General features: G+C 38.6%; 1 protein-coding gene across 3 annotated transcripts in view; it reads right to left on the bottom strand.

Moving 5' to 3' along the window:
- Window positions 1-20,599, bottom strand: part of fam110b (family with sequence similarity 110 member B) — a 131,226-nt gene that overhangs the window by 98,884 nt on the left and 11,743 nt on the right. The window contains exons 2-3 of one of the 3 annotated variants that reach the window (XR_827451.3): window positions 7,834-7,921; window positions 7,432-7,736 (exon numbers count right to left, since the gene is read on the bottom strand). The exons of the other annotated variants lie outside the window; for them this stretch is intronic. The gene's annotated coding sequence lies outside the window, so the exon portion shown is untranslated. Of the gene's footprint in view, window positions 1-7,431; window positions 7,737-7,833; window positions 7,922-20,599 lie in introns of those variants that run through there. 3 annotated transcript variants of the gene reach the window in all.

The raw sequence follows: 20,599 nt of genomic DNA, 5'->3' as shown, positions 1-20,599 counted from the left end.
AATGACAAAACTTTGCAGAGTGAAAGGACCAAAACAGACTAAGCTGTTGGTAACGGTGCGCTGTCACAAGGGTATGTAAATTAAGTGAAAAGGCAGCTTTTGTGATTGCACAATAAACGTTCTATGGTTTGTTCAACCCTTGGTTGGTTTGTTCTTGACACACTGGTTATTTTGTCAACGTTTTTGGCCAGCTAGCCCTAGGCTAAGGGTTGTTGGATGTATTACACAATCAATCACTAAAGCAAATTAGCACAAAAAATACAAATAAAATACAATAACATCAAATTAGGATTTTTTGTATATTAGATGTTCTCTACATTAGCTTGCATAATAGGCCTGCAAGTATAGAGCATTATTGTTGTTTTTAACAGTTTAATGAGTGCAATTTGTTTAATGCCAACTCCTTTACATAAACCATACACAATCAGTTGCATGGATATCGTGGAGGTAGTAACTGGGTGATTCTCTGAGACGGGTGCCTTTTGGGTCATACTTTTTTTTTTTATACCTCAAATAATTGTATTTCTGATCACTACATCTGATAGTGGACTAGTTAAACCTTTGAGAAAATATATTTTCCCACCTCAGTCATGAAATCCCTTTCATTAATAGGCATTTCTTTCTCACTAAAAGTCGCTTTGAGTTCAACCCCGTCACAGACAACTTGGGCCCTGAGTGAATATGATTTGAACAAATATTGAAGTAAATTCTTGTAGATCCTTAATAATAAGATGTCCCTTGTTTAAAATCACTTATTCTAAGTATGATTTTTATTTTAAATTACTCACTATTTGACTGCCAAAGCAGGTCATGAGAACTTTATCTGACACCGGCCTTCATATTTTATCAGAAATTAATCTAAGGATTTGATTAGGCTTTCATATTTTTTTCTGATCATCCTGTAAATTGTACACATACTTCAACATACATTAACCTCATATTTCTTCTTATCATCAAAATATTTATAAAAACAGATCAAATAACAGGGTTGAACTCAGCATGACAGGTTTGAAAATTATAACAGGGTTGCATTGACAATCCATTTTTCATTATGGTATGATTTATTTTACCTGTGAAATTAATTATACAACATGCAATAAAATGTTAATAGAATTTTGTTAACAGTTGACAGAGGGCAACAATCAGATTTTTCAACTGACATATGAAAAAACATGAAACAATCAAAACGTACTTAACATTAAATTACAAACATCAAGCATAAATTAATCACAAATATCAATGGAATGAATCTGTCCATATGGTCGGCAGTTAAAAAATACCTTATAAAATGTAGACCACAGGCTACTTTGAAGAAAACTAACTTGCTGGAATCTCATTTTAATTAAAACTAGCATTCAGCAGGCTACATAACATTGAACTCAAAAAACATGACGGAAATAAAATGCAAATTAATTACTTAAAAAATCATACAATGTGATTTTCTGGATTTTTGTTTTAGATTCCATCAATCAGAGTTGAAGAGTACCTATGATAGAAATGACAGACTTCTACATGCTTTGTAAGTGGGAAAACCTGCAAAATCAACAGTGTATCAAAGTCTTGTTCTCCCCACTGTAGCTGCTGGGCTTTTGATGGAGATATTGTGCTGAAGCAGGTCGGTTCTTGGCTACCACCTACATAAACAACCCCTGTATGTAGTGTTGCCTGCTAGTGACAAGATCCAAAGTGCACTAGTTGGATCTCAGAACTGTACTTGCAGGTAAAGTTTTCTGAACAATCTATGTGAATTAAGCACTCATCAGTGGCCATGCTCTTCCTCAGCTCACGGTAGTAGGCATACTGCTGCCTAATATTAAAGAAATGCTTCTTGAACTTGCTGAGGATTGTGTGGAAGTTTTCTCTCCTTTTTGAGTTCATGTTTGAGTTGTGTTATTTCTTTGTATAATTAGTGTCTTGCTCTTTGGGATTATTTCTTGCCCTCCAAATGTTGCCTAAAACAACCAGGCAATAAATAACCACCAAAACTGCAAACAACTTATAAGAATCTCACATGCACAAACACCTATACACCTACATATACAGTATACTGTATGTACACTGAATCACACCCTAATAAAATGGCTTGTTATACTTTCAAATGTATCTGAAGTAACTTCTAACAAGCGACCTTGAGGAGCCAGATCTGGGTTGTTCTGCATATTGATTATCAAGACTTTGTGGAGGAGTGTTGATATTCCTCAAAGCATCCCTTAACTTCTGTATTTTTTTAGGTTTTCTCCAACTCTTGTGCTTATTACGTTTTGCTCTATCACTCAGATCCCTGATGTTTTTCTTTTTCCCTGCCTCAGTGTCCCTTTTCCACCTCTCACGCTCACTCCTGAGATTTTTTCCCTCATTTCTGGGTCTGCATTCCTTCTTGCCCTTTACTCTCTTTGCCTCTCTGCTGCTGTTTTTGCCATTGTGATGTCTGGAAATTTTTAACATAAAATAATAATAAAGTATTATTTCAGACAGTTCAAATCAAAGTCTACACTTAATTCATTTACTAAGAGGTGTCAAACATTCAACCCTGTCACAACAATTCAACCCTGTTGCAATAAAAAATGTGACAGGGTTGACGTTTTTGGCAAAATGTAGCCATAGCTCCTAATTTAGCTAGGACAGTAGCACCACATGGCATTTAGGACATCATAAAATATGAATATTTTGCAACACTGCTGTTACATTTTTCCTCAACAATTGTTTACTCTCAATTATTCATAAAACAGAGTTGAAATGTTAAGCCTGAAAATCTCAATCTGACCATAAAAACTATGAAATATAGGTAAGAAAAGATACTGACACTTGCCTTTCTTTGCAGCATGTTCTTCAAAAGACTTGTGTGATGTCACTTCATCAAAGTTGAAGTCATATGGATTGATCCATTATTTTTATATGGGGCTAAGTGGAAGGGCGTGACGGGGTTGAAACAAACTGGGGGACTAGCATCAATATTGGAATTTCATAGATAATTCATGTATATAAAAAAAAAAAAAGTAGAAAAACATATGATTATAATAACAGCATTTTTTTTTATTAATAGCTATTTTTATTTGTTTAATATTCAATGAAAAGGAGTATCTGACCAATCAGGTCTTATTTTTCCTCAAATGAAAATCAATGTAAAGAAGACAATTCAAACACCACACTCCGACACATAACTCAAAATATGACGGTCATCAAACCCGTCCCCACCTCAGATTATAAGGATCGAGAAACATTATGACATAAAAAGGCTAATATTAGTGTTAACGGTGTTCAGCAGAAAATCAGACGAATACATGACATCATGATGAAACATTCCCCCAAGTTCAATGAACAATCAAAACCCCCCTTGTCTGCATCATGATCCATGCGACAATATCATACAAAAGACTTGTGCATATCCCTTTGTACCTGTTAAAGATTCTACCTTAAGGAAAATGTCTACCTTTAATAGGGGAAAATTCACTATCCAAACATACCATGATAGCCGTCATAATGTAGATCATTAAGCATCATCTCAAATACATCGAAGTCCAATATTGGGATTTTCATCGTACAGTTTCCCACCTGTCTTGCGAGAAACAAACCTTCATACATATGAAATAACCATATCAGTTCTTTAGGAAAATCTTAGATTGTAAGGAAAGAAGTTAGTTTCCAATCAAGTGTCTTTTAATTCTTGTCTTCAGTTTTCTTTGTCTTGCATCAGTGATGAAAGTTCCAATATCATTTATAGCAGTCAGTGTGATGTAGACCCAGCAAATTGCCTGGTTGTCCTAACAAGTCAGTGTAGGTGTATAATGGAACAATGAGTGTCTTCCACTGTGATGGGACCATGTGAACTGTCCAGTCAACTGGCCCATGGTACTCTGACCTGTAGTATGTGTAGTCCTTTAGGACTCAGGTGGATTCTCCTCATCTCACTGTCGATGATTCATCTAGAAATGGAGTGTGAAGCCAAGAGACCTGATCCTGGCATCGTTCTGCCATGTTAGTAGTCAGGAAAACTTTGAACAAATTCAACCAGTGTATTTGTAGAAATCCTTCTTGAACATGTTGCTCACACACTCACACACTCAGTTGTCTGTATCCAGTCAGTGACGTGATGTATCATCAGAAAAGGGGTTGTGATGTCCTGATCTGTTGAAAGTATAACTACAAAACAACGATGAGTGTTTTTCAACAGTCCATCAGACTTTCATCCACTAGGTATGGTTCCGTATTAAAAGATTTGTGTTTGTGAGTAGTATGAAGGCAAAATGTTTTCAAATAAAAATAAACCTGGGCCCGGTTTCCCAATAGCGTAGCACTAACGATGGTTTAACATCAAATAATAGTAAAACGTATTTTGAGAAAATGTTGCTGGTGTTGTTTTCTCTAAAGAAATTCATAATATAGTCTGGATTTATTCATGTTAGCAACGGTTTTATGACGAAATTTTGAAGTTGAGGGAAATTACTTTTATAGAAGGTTTACCAGCATCGTTGTGTGATGACAATCTTTTACCAATTCAGACAAACAACCTTTTAATTATTGACGATTTAATGAAAAGTACATCAGAGACTTTGGAGATGGAGAGAGTTTTCACACAATATTCATACCACTGTAACCTGAGTGCCATTTACCTTGTCCAAAACATTATTTTTAAAGGCAAATCTAGTAGAACTATTAACCTGAACACAAATTCTCTCATCTTGTTTAAAAACCCACATGACAATCAGCAGATTAGTATTTTAGGAAGACAAATGTACCCTGGCATTTCTCAGTTCTGCATGAAGAGTTTTAAAGATGTAACACACCCGCTCTTTGGTTATTTACTTATAGACTTTAAGGCTAGAACACCAGAAGACTACCGTCTGAGAACAGGATTGTTTTCCAGGGATTGGCCTGTTGTGTACATTCCGAAGAAAGTTTGATCATGTTCAAAAGCTTTTGTAGAAATCTACCACTTTTAGAGATTCTATCTAAGGCACCAGCGAGTCAACTAAAAGTTATTTTAGAAACTGCTTCCACAGACCTCATTCTATCGCTCTGTGAAAAACCTTCAACCAATCTGGAGGTTTCCTACTACTGTAACTAATCATAGACAAAGTTAAATAACAGAAACTCTGAAAACATTTCTGGTGCTGCAACATCAGTTTGAAAAACTGAGAATCCAAAATGACTAGCACTGATGCAAGACAGTCTTTTTGAAAATGATTTGGACTAGTCGATTTGCAATATACTGTTGAAGACTGATGGATTTACATGAAAAAGCTAAAAGATACTCTGCCTTTTTACAAATATTCTTGACTGGTGTTAGATAGGGGGAACTTGACACAAATACAACTGACTTTAAGTCTACCCGGGTCTGAGACTGGGGCGGATGTAGTAAACATGACTTAGACTAATAAAACTGCTGACTGGAATGTTAACCTTGTTGATGAAATCTTGGACAATGTGCCTGCGAGTAGTAAGAAGAATGTTCAAAATATTCTAAATAGAATGCACAGGTCTAAAGATTTGACTTCATGGATTAAAACGGTGAATTAATTTTCAAAAGGAGAGGTCATCAAGGGTTTGCACATGTTGGATCTGGTTAAAAGTGTGACAGCTCCACCAAACTTGTTGACGCTAGAAGGCCTTAAGGGTGGGGGTTGTTTTTAGAGGCAATGCATTTTACAACTATTCTAAATCCATTTGACAAGTATTCCACCCTGGGCACCTACTACCAGTACCACTCCCCCCGGAACTGATCATCAATCAACCAAAGCTTTCTTTGTATCATCTACCATAGACCCCCACAATGGCTTCCATTTTAATGTGTGCAGTTTTTTTTGTCAACTGTCAACATGTATGTCTAACCTTGACTATTTGTTGTATGAATAATACTATGTAAGCATCGATGTTGTTTTACAAACCCGATTCCAAAAAAGTTGGGACCCTGTACAAATTGTGAGTAAAAAAGGAATGGAATATTTAAAAAACTCAAACTTATATTTAATTCACAATAGAAAATAGATAACATATCGAATGTTGAAAGTGAGACATTTTGTAATGTCATGCCAAATATTGGCTCATTTTGGGTTTCATGAGAGCTATACATTCCAAAAAAGTTGGGACAGGTAGCAATAAGAGGCCGGAAAATTAAATGTACAGATAAGGAACAGCTGGAGGACCAATTTGCAACTTATTATGTCAATTGGCAGCATGATTGGGTATAAAAAGAGCCTCTCAGAGTGGCAGGGTCTCTCAGAAGTCAAGATGGGCACAGGATCACCAATTCCCCCAATGCTGCAGCGACAAATAGTGGAGCAATATCAGAAAGGAGTTTCTCAGAGAAAAATTGCAAAGAGTTTGAAGTTATCATCATCGACAGTGCATAATATCATCCAAAGATTCAGAGAATCTGGAACACTCTCTGTGCGTAAGGGTCAAGGCCGGAAAACCATACTGGATGCCCGTGATCTACGGGCCCTCAGACGGCACTGCATCACATACAGGAATGATACTGTAATGGAAATCACAACATGGGCTCAGGAATACTTCCAGAAAACATTGTCGGTGAACACAATCCACCGTGCCATTCGCCGTTGCCGGCTAAAACTCTATAGGTCAAAAAAGAAGCCGTATCTAAACAGGATCCAGAAGTGCAGGCGTTTTCTCTGGGCCAAGGATATAAAATGGACTGTGGCAAAGTGGAAAAGTGTTCTGTGGTCAGGCGAATCAAAATTTGAAGTTCATTTTGGAAAACTGGGACGCCATGTCATCTGGACTAAAGAGGACAGGGACAACCCAAGTTATCAGCGCTCAGTTCAGAAGCCTGCATCTCTGATGGTATGGGGTTGCATGAGTGCGTGTGGCATGGGCAGCCTACACATCTGGAAAGGCACCATCAATGCTGACAGTTATATCCAAGTTCAAGAACAACATATGCTCCCATCCAGACGTCGTCTTTTTCAGGGAAGACCTTGCATTTTCCAACATGACAATGCCAGACCACATACTGTATCAATTACAATGTCATGGCTGCATAGAACTTTTTTGAGATGTGTTGATGCCATGGAATTTAAAATCAACTTATTTTTCCCTTAATGTGATACATTTTCTCAGTTTAAACATTTGATATGTCATCTATGTTGCATTCTAAATAAAATATTGAAATTTCAAACTTCCACATCATTGCATTCTGTTTTTATTCACAATTGTACAGTGTCCCAACTTTTTTTGGAATCTGGTTTTTACAATTGCCTTTAATTTTCGAATAATAAAACAGGCATAAAATATACTTTTAACTGTATATTTCTTCAACAACCATGAAAAATGTAATGATTCACAAGATAAAGCATGTATTCATGTAAGCCATATGCAATAAAACATTTGTTTATCATGCTTACTCCAATACATCTTAGATACAAACTTGGAAACTAAAATGTTTTTTTGTAAATCATTAGTATAAAAAGACATAACATGTTTGTAAATCAGACCTCTTATCATTTGATAAAGAAAGAACACACAATGGTGTTCACAAGTAGTTCGAAATCACATCCTGTATTCCACACTATCACAGGTTTGCAGAAATTGTCTTGATTGGGAGTTTCTGGGGAGGTTCCAAAACTGTCATAAAACCTTTCGACGCCATCGTCTGTGATGTAAATAGCCAGCCAATGTTCTCCTGGGCGGTTACTAGGGTGCGTATTAACAATCATCATTGATCTCAGACAGGTCCACCGGGTAGTTGGTCGCATGCCAGCACACCGAAGAAATTAGTCCTAGATGAAAAATGGTTCACCAGGCCCGTCAACTATGTAGTATTCATTTCTCATCTGTTTGGGTAATGTTTCCTAATAGTAGTCAACCATGACTTACCTCCAGCTGGACAGTGCTTGACTGAACCTCATCTCAAGTCGGACATTCCCAAACTAAATCAGGGATAGATGCGGATCGCATTCCTCATCTGCACAGTTGAAAGCATAAAGAGCATAGCCGTGGAAGAAGTCAGACCGGTCAATAGCCATGGCTTGATCCTTAGGTGTTTTCCTGAAGCTAGGGCCAATTGGTAAAGTTCACGCACTGCTGATCCCGATGTGTAATCTGGTTGGAATGGTTTGCTAGAAATTTTTTGACCATCCACATACATAGCCATAATTCCAAATTATAATGTTTGAAATTAAATTTATTTTTTGTATAACAGTAATAACTTCCTGTAAAACTGTCATTGTCCACCAATCCAATGACACTGCATTTTGGTAGGGGTCCTAAAAATAGGTTTTCCTGGTTACAAACACGACTCCTTGCAGGTAAAGTAAAAGTCTTCATACACACTCTTTCAATTGGGTACTTTGCATTGGTTGAGAGTAGCACTTCAGCATGTTCAAGTTTCATGGCTGGTGATACAGTCACTTTCTTGACAAAGAGTGATGCTGATACTATGTGCAGACAATAACGCACAACCTCTGCCCCCATAAGACAGAACTAATCTTTACAGTGTACCATCCTAACCTTCATGTCCACGTGATTTAACATAGGTTTCTCTTGAAAGAATATATCGCTATGAACAAGGCCGATCATTTCAAAAGTTGTACTACTCGCTGAATAGGCAGCCATATTCAGAATTCCTTTGTTGTCTCCTGAAGGGTCCGTAACATTCATGTGGCCTGCGGTGTCCTTGAATAACAAACAGGCTGATAATTGTTTCCTAAAAGTATCACTTCCATAATTCAGAATGCTCTCTATAACAGCTCTGTAGGGGTATGTGTTGCTACTCTGACAAATCTTTCAGGGGTTCTTTCTTCTTTTAATATATTTTCAAATGCACGCTTTACCACAATAGCACTTTTATTTCTCAACACACAAATCCAGGAGTATTTACCTAACGTATACATGTTAACATACATTTAATGTTATCGTGTTCCACACTATAAGCACTCATGTCGAACAAATCCTGCTGAAATTGTGAATTTATATCATGAACAATAACTCTATTTCTTTGAAAATTAATAGCTACAGGCCTGTGTAGCGTGTCTGTATCCTGAGCCAATAGATTCGGTTTTCTCTAAGTATTTCAAGCCCTTTCTACCCACATAAGCACCAGAGTTTGACGGGTCGTAGTCAGTACTTTTCCTAACATGTGCAGACATTGTAGAGCGCTGGGTCAATAATGAGAAGTAATATACAACACTGGAAAAAAATAAGAGACCACTGCACCTTTTTATTTCCTTTCCAAAGAAAATGAAAAGGAACGTTTTGATTGAGGAACAGAAGCTTTCAATTTGCAGTGGTCTCTTAATTTTAACCCTTCTGGGGAATTCTACATTCCTGAACCCAGGCGCTCTATTGATTAACATCAAAGCCACCTTAAATTACAAACCACACACCCCCATACCATATTTCAACCCCCCCGGACATACAAACATCAAACCCGAAGTTACACCCCCGTCACACTGGAAGTCCCACCCCCAGCAAACATCACACCAAACTACTGTTTTAGAGCATTGGAACGGACATTAAACAAAAAATGACAGACTAGACTGACAGACTAGATTGTTAAATATATGGCCTTTTTTTTGGCGGCTTTTATTGTGATTAAGAAAAGCTGCCAGCATAATATCCTGCTGTTAAAATAACACTAATGAAGCCTCGTTTGGCCATCACTAGTTCCAGCAGACTGCATAGGTAAACTTTGCTGGGCCTACTGAAACTGAACCTCTCTCACAGTTACTCATTAGAGAAGCCCAGTGGAGAACTTCTGTCTCTGGAAACCCTTGGGGCTGGTGGTGTAAATGCTTTGTGTAGAATCTGAGCACCTTCATCCACAGGGTGTTTGAATGCACATGCCATATTTGGTTGTAACTGGCTGGTCTAACTCTCCGGCATAATCAAACATGTCAAGGAACACGGGGAAATGCTGGAGAGACTCTGATAGACCGGGTCTTGCATTTTGTTAGCCGCCTCAACCAGACCCAACACAGCAAGGAGCCAACCCAGAGTGCCACCACCACACTCTCGCTGCCTGACCTGCCCCAGAGGACCACCTGGAGCTGTTCGCCTCTCCCTACCACAAGTCTACGATGGGGCCGTGTCCTGTTGCCAGGGGTTTCTGCTCCAACTAAGCTTGTACTTCTCAACCACCGCTACCTCTGTGATGGGGCGTGAGAAAGTGTCGGCCCTCATTTCCTGCCTATCTGGTCAGACTCAGGAGTGGGCTAACTCCGTCTGGAGGGACACCAACCCCATCGTTGAGGACTACGAGGCGTTCCCCCACCTGTTCTCTGCCTGTTCAACCTCCGGCAGGGCACCTTGATGGTGAGGGAGTTTTGTGGCAGAAGCACTATGCAGTCTATTGCCACCTGTGCTTTTTGAGTCCTGGTAGCGGCAGCACAGGCACTCATGCGCTATCCCATGTACAGTCCATAGCCACACTGTCTTATTCCTGTGTTTATTCCTGTATTTTTCCCTAGGTTTCCATGCTCCACTCTGCTTAAGGCCCTCATAGATTCGGGGGCAGCAGGCAATTTCATAGATAAGACACAGGCACATGCAGGCACATACAGTCTAGTTTTAACCACAAACGTAACTTTTTTGTGTGCGAAACTAACATTGTAAACTCAGAGTTTCCCCACAGAGATGGATCTTGGAGCCGTAATGTCAAATATGCCTGGACATTTCTGTTGTGAGAACAGCACTGTCTGCATGTTGTAAAGTTGCCCTTACTAATTCTTGACAGTCTTTATACAGGTCTGCAATTGTACCCTCCAACAAGCGTTTTCTGGCTTGGGATTTTATAGTACCAATCAAGGGACTTCACAAATACCTTAAAACAGGGCTGAATCTAATAATTAGCTGGTTGAAAAGCTTAACCTGGTTAGTCACAAAATGGGTTTGAAGAGAAAACCTACAGGACAGTAGATCTCCAGGAACAGGGTGGGCCGCCCTGCCTTAATTCCTCTGTCTTCAACAATCGTGATTGTCTGGAGGTCCTTCACATTCATCTCTCCCAGGTTTCTTTTAATCTCTGCTGCTCTTTGGATGTCATCTATTGGAAGAAAATTCTACAATCTAAATGTAATGTTTAAGTCTTTCTGGACCCGATAACTCACATACACCCTAAAATGGTTAGACTCAATAGCTACTTGCAATTATTAAAGAGTTTAATAGTTCCAAAAGTGACACTTTTGTGATAAAATTTTGGCCGGAATAAGAGTTGTATTCCCTATAGATCATTGACAACATTTCATGAGACATTTTCTATGCTTTAGAAATCCTGAGCAAAACATATTAGTTATCAAAATTGATATAATGAAATCAGATATTGTTTGAAAATATGCCCAACTTTTATATAGTTTAAGTTACAACCTTAGTCTGTATATTAGAATATTAGTTTACATGTAAATGCACCCACTGTAATATTCTGCACTATGATAGCCTACTTTGCAAAAACTTTGTATTTCCTGCTTTGTATTGAAATTATAAAAAAAACGAATATTATCTATACACATATACTACACTGTGTATAAATATGGTTTGTGTCAGACAACTGCCTCACTATGTCATCAGAACTGGGGGTATTTGCCTGCATTCTCCCATCATGCAATTTTATGTGATTGATTCTTGTGTTTTAACAAGTTTGTAGTATTGCCAAAATATCGTACTGACTTTTTACGAAGATCACATGTTGCTTCACAGTTGATTACTAGAGTGAAATAACCCCAAACAATGCTTTGTTTCTGTTATGCCATGAACAAACAGGTAACCTAGTCAACTCCTAGTTCTTTAACTGTGACTGAGTGTGTTTCACAGCGTGCCTGTGTTTAGGTTATATTAGGAGCTGAAGTCCGGTTTCAGATCCCATCATAGTACTGAGACTGCACTCGTGAAGGTAACAAATGACCTTCTAATGGCCTCGGACAAAGGTTCCGCATCCGTCCTGTTGCTTCCTGATCTTAGTGCCGCTTTTGACACTATTGATCACTCCCTTCTCTTAGAGAGACTGGAAACCCATATTGGGCTACGTGGACATGTTCTAGCCTGGGTTAAAATCTTATTTATCTCAAAGATATCAGTTTGTTAGTGTGAATGGCATATCCTCTGACAAGTCAAAAGTATGCTTTGGTGTTCCTCAAGGCTCGGTTCTGGGCCCATTATTGTTCTCACTATATATGCTCCCTCTGGGCGATGTAATCCGAAATCACAATGTAAACTTTCACTGTTACGCTGATGACACACAGTTATACACTCACCTAAAGGATTATTAGGAACACCTGTTCAATTTCTCATTAATTAAATTATCTAATCAACCAATCACATGGCAGTTGCTTCAATGCATTTAGGGTTGTGGTCCCGGTCAAGACAATCTCCTGAACTCCAAACTGAATGTCAGAATGGGAAAGAAAGGTGATTTAAGCAATTTTGAGCGTGGCATGGTTGTTGGTGCCAGACGGGCTGGTCTGAGTATTTCACAATCTGCTCAGTTACTGGTATTTCCATTTCTAGGGTTTACAAAGAATGTTGTGAAAAGGGAAAAACATCCAGTATGTGGCAGTCCTGTGGGCGAAAATGCCTTGTTGATGCTAGAGGTCAGAGGAGAATGGGCCGACTGATTCAAGCTGATAGAAGAGCAACTTTGACTGAAATAACCACTTGTTACAACCCTGGTATGCAGCAAAGCATTTGTAAAGCCACAACACGCACAACCTTGAGGTGGATGGGCTACAAAAGCAGAAGACCCCACCGGGTACCACTCATCTCCACTACAAATAGGAAAAAGAGGCTACAATTTGCACGAGCTCACCAAAATTGGACTGTTAAAGACTGGAAGAATGTTGCCTGGTCTGATGAGTCTCGATTTCTGTTGAGACATTCAGATGGTAGAGTCTGAATTTGGCGTAAACAGAATGAGAACATGGATCCATCATGCCTTGTTACCACTGTGCAGGCTGCTGGTGGTGGTGTAATGGTGTGGGGGATGTATTCTTGGCACACTTTAGGCCCCTTATCCTCTGATGGCTACTTCCAGCAGGATAGTGCACCATGTCACAAAGCTCGAATCATTTCAAATTGCTTTCTTGAACATGACAATGAGTTCACTGTACTGAAATGGCCTCCACAGTCACCAGATCTCAACCCAATTGAGCATCTTTGGGATGTGGTGGAACGGGAGCTTCGTGCCCTGGATGTGCATCCCACAAATCTCCATTAACTGCAAGATGCTATCCTATCAATATGGGCCAACATTTCTAAAGAATGCTTTCAGCACCTTGTTGAATCAATGCCACGTAGAATTAAGGCAGTTCTGAGGGCGAAAGGGGGTCAAAAACAGTGTAAGTATGGTATTCCTAATAATCCTTTAGGTGAGTGTATATTTCAATGAAGCATGGAGAAGCCCCTAAATTAGCTACTTTGGAAGCATGTGTTTCAGATATTAGGAAGTGGATGACAGACAATTTCTTGCTCTTAAACTCAAGGAAAACAGAAATGCTCGTTTTAGGACCCAAGAATCAAATAGCGTTGTTAGCAGATCTCACTGTGAACCTCGACGGCTGCATGGTCGTAACCCAAAAAACTGTAAAAAACCTTGGCGTTACCCTTGACCCTGACCTCTCTTTTGAAGAACATATAAAATATGTCTCAAGAGTTGCTTATTTTCATCTTCGAAATATTGCAAAAATTTGAAACTTTCTATCAAAAACTGATGCAGAAAAATGTATCCATGCTTTCGTTAATTCTAGAATAGATTACTGCAATGCTCTTCTCTCTGGTTATCCAGACAAATTAATAAATAAACTTCAATTAGTGCTGCACACGGCTGCTAGAATCCTAACTAGAACAAAAAATATTGAACACATTACTCCTGTTCTAGCGTCCTTATACTGGCTGCCTGTTAGGGTTAGGGCTGATTCTAAGGTTTTACTCTTAACCCATAAATCAATACATGGACTTGCTCCTACTTACCTTGCTGAAATGATCCAGCCATACATACCTACACGTAACCTTAGATCGCAAGATGCAGGCCTTTTAATTGTACCTAGAATTTCTAAACAAATAGCTGGCGGCAGGGCCTTTTCTCATAGAGCTCCACTACTGTGGAATGAACTGCCAATTAAGGTAAGAAATGCAAACTCAGTGCAAACTTTCAAGTGTCTACTATAAACTCATCTCTACAACACGATTTATAATTAGGTGTAGCCTGGCCCGGGGGCGTGAAGGTGACCAGTAGGCTTGATGCTGTCCACCCTTGCTGTCTTGCCAGGTGGGCTCTCGTCGCCACTGAGATGCCCTCCCTCCAAGTCACTGGCTTGTTGTTGTCTCTCTGTTGCGCACTTGTGCAATTGGGCGGTACGCTGCTGGCAATACTCGGCCCTCTGTCAGGGGGGTTGCGGTTGGTGGGTGTCCCTTTGGTTGATGCCTGGCAATGTGGGTGGATTGATTTCCTGCCTGTTGGGCCCTGTCCGGGGCCTCCCCCGGGTAGGGCCACAGTGTCACCGGACCCCCCCGTCTCAGTTCCAAGGTGTTACGCTGCTATATTATTGTGCTGGGGGATATGAGGAATGCACTTTCTAACTTTTCTCAGTCTCCTCCAGTTTTAACATTGTAGGAGGAGATGAAGTCTTGGTCCACACATGCGGAGTACCTGGTTTGGGGGGCCCGTTGTTGTCCCTGTCCTTGTCCACCTGGTCATACTTTTGACCTAGTCTAGAATCAAATATACTCTGGATTTAGCCTAAAAATTTTTCCTAGCCACTGAAATCCAACACTACTCTTGTTTGCTCCTTGGGGTATTAGGCCGGGTGTCTCTGTAAAGCACTTTGTGACAACTGCTGTAGTAAAAAGGGCTTTATAAATACATTTGATTGATTGATTGATTGGAGACAGCAGAACTAGTTAACTTTTTTTCAGCCCCGAAAACACATTGAGTTGATAAAATAAATAATAATAACTGGTTAAAGAAAGCACTTGGTATGGATCTTTTTATGTGAAGAGCGATTCTCAAAAAGAAAAGTGAGAATTGAAAGTATTGATACTTTGGTATCGATCCGCCTATCCCTAGTTTACATAGGAGGGCTAGGCCATGGGTGCAGAAGAGCGTTTGACAGCTCTGTGTATAGTTATAGGCACCATAATGTAGCCTAATTTCTCAACATTATTATTTAGAAAACGCATTTTAGTCGCTTATTTGTCAGTTCAGCTGATCAACAAAAGGAAAAAAACAATCAAGCGTGTGTAAGATATTCTGACTAATACTGCAAGTCAAATTTAGTCATTTCCAACTTATATTCATCATATTTCCTAATTAGATAATGCACATTAAAATGTATGGAAATAAATATATGTTTTCCCATTGCATATTAAACATGTATGTGGAGTTGCTGCCGGAACGTGCAGCTTTTGAATCTCATGTCAAGCTTAGTCACATGACCAAACACTAAGTAATGTCTTAGTGAAACAGCGGAGGCTTGCTGTTTTCTTGGCAACAGATCGTACAGGTTACCCACCGAACATTTTGGGCATTGATATTTTCATCTGCTGGACAACTATACAACGTGATACTGGCGAAAAGCCAGAATGTGCCGCCTAACGTAAAGTCTGAGCTATGTACATATCTTTTGCTATTTTCCCCCCATAAAGTCAGTTATTCCACTTGAGCCTGATATTATAATGGAGGAAACAGCATGACTGCATTCTCTCCAGAAATCTTCATCATCAATGCTCCTCATCAGTCAAGTGCAGAAAACAAGGGATTGTGTAGCAATCCGGAACTCAGGGATGAACAGTCTGGTCACAGGTGTGAGGTGCTGAGGCTTGGGAAGAGGAAGAGTGGGAATGTGCTGCCTCCTTGGCAGCTTGCTTCTTGGCTGTCTTGGCGTTCATGTGGTTTTCACAAAGCTCACATGCCAGATCCATTTTGAAATGTCTTCTGCTGCTTGTCTTGTTGAGACATTGCGTGATCACTGGTATTTCGTTTTGTGAATAATTATTTTGCCTAATACATTTCTAGAATCTTACACTTCAGTAAAATAAGCAGAGAAAATTCCAAGAGAGATGATAGGATGTGTATGCAATTTTGTCATGTCTCCTAATAAAAACAGTAACTGCGTAATAAGTTTGATTAATTCGCAATTTGCGATTGCTAAAACATTTCTGGTATTTCGTTTCGTGAATAATTATTTAAATGTACATTTTAGATTTACACAAGAATGCTGGACCTCCTATTGAAAAACGGTAAAGTGTGATACATATGTTAAATTGTCAAGTAGCCTATATTGTTTGTATTATGTTTCAATAATAGCCTAATTAAAATGTTGAATGGTCATGGAAATCTTGAATTTCATTTGTAAGTTAATTCAAATTCAACCAAGACTATCATTCATCTGGGAGTATTACACATTCATCTATTGACGTAATGCATTCAGTGAGGGGTGATTAGCACCTGGGTACCATGGGGTAACAACGTTAAGTGCCGTGGGGTGTTGGCCGATTAAGTCGGAAAACAGGGTAAAGAAACAGGCAAATATTCTCTATAGTTTTCCATTTGTCAGTTTAGAATTCTGACAACGGAAATATGGAATGGAAGGCGGAAGGTGTAGCTTTCAAAATGTCAGTTTTATTTTAAATTACAAACTCAAACGCCAATTCTTGTAGGCATTTGGCGGTCCAAGTGTGAATTGTATTTAGAAAAATAAAATGTAGGTTCAAGTATTTCAACCAAAAAAAATATGTTTTTTCAACTATCCGTGCCCATCCCTACATCCCACCTCATAATGTGATATTACACAATATCTGCAAGATGATACAACTAATGACATAACCCTAATTCGACACTACACATACAGCACATATTCACAGAGCCTTCCAGAGAATTCAAATGAAGCATAGTAAATGATATAATTGCAGCAATCTCAGAGTAAACCCTGCCCGTTTAAATAGCAAAGACATAAAACATACTACACTTGCTGAGTTGACGGTTACTAAAAAAATATTTTAACAGTGACACTATGCAACTTAGTCAGTAGGCTAATAAACGCCTCTATATTACAAAACAAACAGCAAATTACCTCAGGTCTATAATCATAATATAAATAATTTGGGATATTCACAGCAAGTTCAGTTTAAAGGCAATGGCAAATTTATTTGTATAGCACATTTCATTTAATGATAACCCAAGGTGCTTTACATATTGAGAATAAAATTAGATAAAGAACAATGCATTACTTAGGACCATTATAATGTACAGTTCAAGATGTTTCTGGTCCACCTTCAAGACCCACACCACAAATCAGTTTGTACTCTGCTCTGTGTCCTGTCTCCTCTACACCTTCACCCCCCTCTGAGTGCCAGCTTTACAAAACAGTCTCAGTAAAACTCTACTGCTCCACTTTAAATCCATCTATGGCTGTGTGTCTGTGTGGGGGGGTGCTGATACCTGAGATGGTATGCTTTATTACATGGCCTTCTCCCTCCCTCCTTCCATTTTTCTTCTGTCATCCTCTCCCTCTCTCCATGTTTCTACGCTTCCTCCTGGCTCATATTAGTGGAGCTGTCCTAGTGAACGCTGTCTGACCCAGCCTCTTTCAACTGCTTCTAAGATTGCACCCTTACATCACCTCAGCAGCAGTTCTATAGTCTCAATGTTCTCCTGTACAGAAGAGTACTATGGTTTTATTACAGATAACGGAAATTTGTTGGTTGGCAGTATTGAACCAACTGAGCTATAAAACAACTGGAGGCAGCATCCAATATGTCCAACAGTTTTCTTTGAGGTAGTCCACTCAGGCACAAGATGATTTGTGGGCCGTCAATAACAGGGCAGCATTTGTTTTGCGGCAACTCAATTTGCACATTAGCACTCAGTCAGCGCATGCTGTGACAACATCCTATAATTCTCCAGAAACATGGTAGAAATCAGTTGATTATAAAATATTAATATATTTTCCTATAAGGGATGGAAAATAGTCTGCCTCAGCAAACATTTATCGGCATTTTAGATGATGACTAAAGTGTTTAATTAGGGATGTTAAAATCTGGTTTCTCTGTTGGGGAATTTTCTTTCTGGTTCTTACCCCAGTAATTGCATGCCAGTATAAATTGTACTGTCAGACCAGAGACCTGGCCCCTTGATTAAAACGCTTGGCAGCACATTATTTGGTTACACCCCTTAAAAATATGGTTTATCTTAATGAAAAAACTAAAATAGGAACCAGGCAATCCTAGTTCAGCCAGCCCGCGATTAGGAGGGATGAACCAGGGTCTCCTATGTGACAGGTTGTGTCTTTAACCACTACTACGTTTCTTTACAATCACTCAACGGCTGGTTTGTTTCTTTAGAAGCAAGCAAGTTTATTTATATAGCAAATTCACACACATAAGCAATTCAGTGTGCTTTACAAAGAAAAAGAAAGAACTTGCAATAAAATGCAAATGAATGACTTAAAAATCATACAATGTGATTTTCTGGATTTTTGTTTTAGATTCCGCCACTCACAGTGAAGAATACCTATGATAAAAATTACAGACTTCTACATGCTTTGTAAGTGGGAAAACCGGCAAAATCAGCAGTGTATCCAATACTTGTTCTCCCCACTGTATATGGGGGTAGTGCCAGGAGGCACAAAGAATATAAAGTGTATAGGTTATTATTCCATAAAGCAATGGAGACATTAATATTTTCTCACATATATTGTACAGTAATCAGTAATTTAATTGGCTATGTTTTTATAGGCAGGATCTCTTATTCCCGAAATCAATTGGAGGAATGTATGAGATACCTGTATGCCGAAGGGCGTGTGAATCTGAGTTACATTGTAAAAGTTGAAGTATTCAGTAGGTTTTGGCAAATTTTCACTGTATAGAAAAATCCAAGATGATGGATTTTGTGGATTCTTGAGGGGTTTTTTTTCCTCATGAGAAATGAGGCTTTGTCAAACAGGGTGGAACAAGTGGAAATGCCATAATTTTGAAATTGGTAAATTGAATAATGTACTGTAGCGTGGCTGGTGGAGGAATCGGGGTGGGTGTCTGCATGGTAGGTACTCAGTCCATATTTTCAGTGTGCAAAGTTACCGAATTTAGTTTTGAGTTATTTTTGAGTTATTCAGCGGTTTCAACCAAAAAATGTAATAAAATAATAATAATACTGACAATAACAATAGAGTTCCTCCTACCAGAGGACTCCTAATACATTTATCGAAAGTTCATGTTTTTTAAAACAGAAATATAATTCCAATATATTCTTTAAATATTAATACTAAAACCACATTTTGCCTACTCTAAAAGTGTAGTGTATCTGGAAAAACATTGTGTGAACATTTGGCAATATTATATCCGTATTTAATTGTGCTATGAGCTCCCTCACTTGGTTGGCTCTATTTTGCATATGAAAGCCCACAGCAATGGCAGAAGCTTCTCAGGTTACATACTTATTCTTGCAGAACCTCTGATTGGCACTGATTGGTTTAAACTGTGTCAAATTGTCTGAAAAGTCTAAAACACTGTTTACAGTGGACCCAGTGCATTTCATTTGCCATGTTGTTGTACCTCAATCACCAGTTCTGGTTTAGCATTTTAGTGTTCTAATTTCTCTGCTGGTTGGTCTGCTGATTTTTCTCAATGTTTCTTAAGAAATGGTTGATGGTTTGTTTCATTTTGAAAATGATCTCAAACTCACTAGTTACCTAGCAAGGGAACATATTCTAATAGAGATTACATTCTAAGGACAAGACTAGTAATTAAATGTGAGGTACAAATCATAAACTTGCACTGATTAAGATTATAACAACTCAAAAGGCCACAAAACATGACTTTTTGGTCGCAGTCTGGAGGCTTGCAGCTGTTATTACAATGACTGAAAGTTACTGATTTTAGAGTTTTTTATGGATGTAATGTATGCGCACATCCTTGGAACCATTTATTTGTTTCCACTGCCAACCAAATGTCTATAAATGTTCCGCACACTTCACAAGTACGGCCCAAAGTTTGTGTTGTCTAGCTGACCACCACATCATGCTTGTTGAGTCACAACTGACTATTACTCAACATGTGACTGTGATCCATTATCCCTTTGGACAGAAAAAGGACCTGTCTATACAAATGTGGTGTCCAACATAGCCCATACTAAAAAAATATTAATAGAAATGTAGAAATAATACATACAGTGAGGAGAACAAGTATTTGATACACTGTCGATTTTGCAGGGTTTACAACTTATAAAGCATGTAGAAGTCTGTAATTTGTATCATAGGTACTCTTCAACTGTGAGTGACGGAATATAAAACAAAAATCCAGAAAATCATATTGTATGATTTTTATGTAATTAATTTGCATTTTATTGCATGACATAAGATGCAAATGCTTCGATTATAGTTGGTTGTCCGGTTTATGGTGACGTAGTAAACTAAGTGAATTATTTTATAGAGATATTTAGCTTCTACGACTGGGACGTTATTTCTCTTATGCTTTACAATATTCCCAACTTTTTTAGGCAAAGAGAGAATTTAAAACGCTGGGGCCATTTGAATAACAGATTAGTAAATCTAAAACGTTGGGATATGTAAAATGAAAAGCTTGACACCATCTTACACCTCTCTAAAAACTGACTGGACATCACTTGACCCGAATGACCCAATGTCAAAAAAGCAATTAA

Source organism: Esox lucius, chromosome 3 (assembly GCF_011004845.1).
Source record: "Esox lucius isolate fEsoLuc1 chromosome 3, fEsoLuc1.pri, whole genome shotgun sequence".
Classification (NCBI taxonomy): domain Eukaryota; kingdom Metazoa; phylum Chordata; class Actinopteri; order Esociformes; family Esocidae; genus Esox; species Esox lucius.
This window is presented reverse-complemented; position numbering and strand designations above follow the sequence as displayed.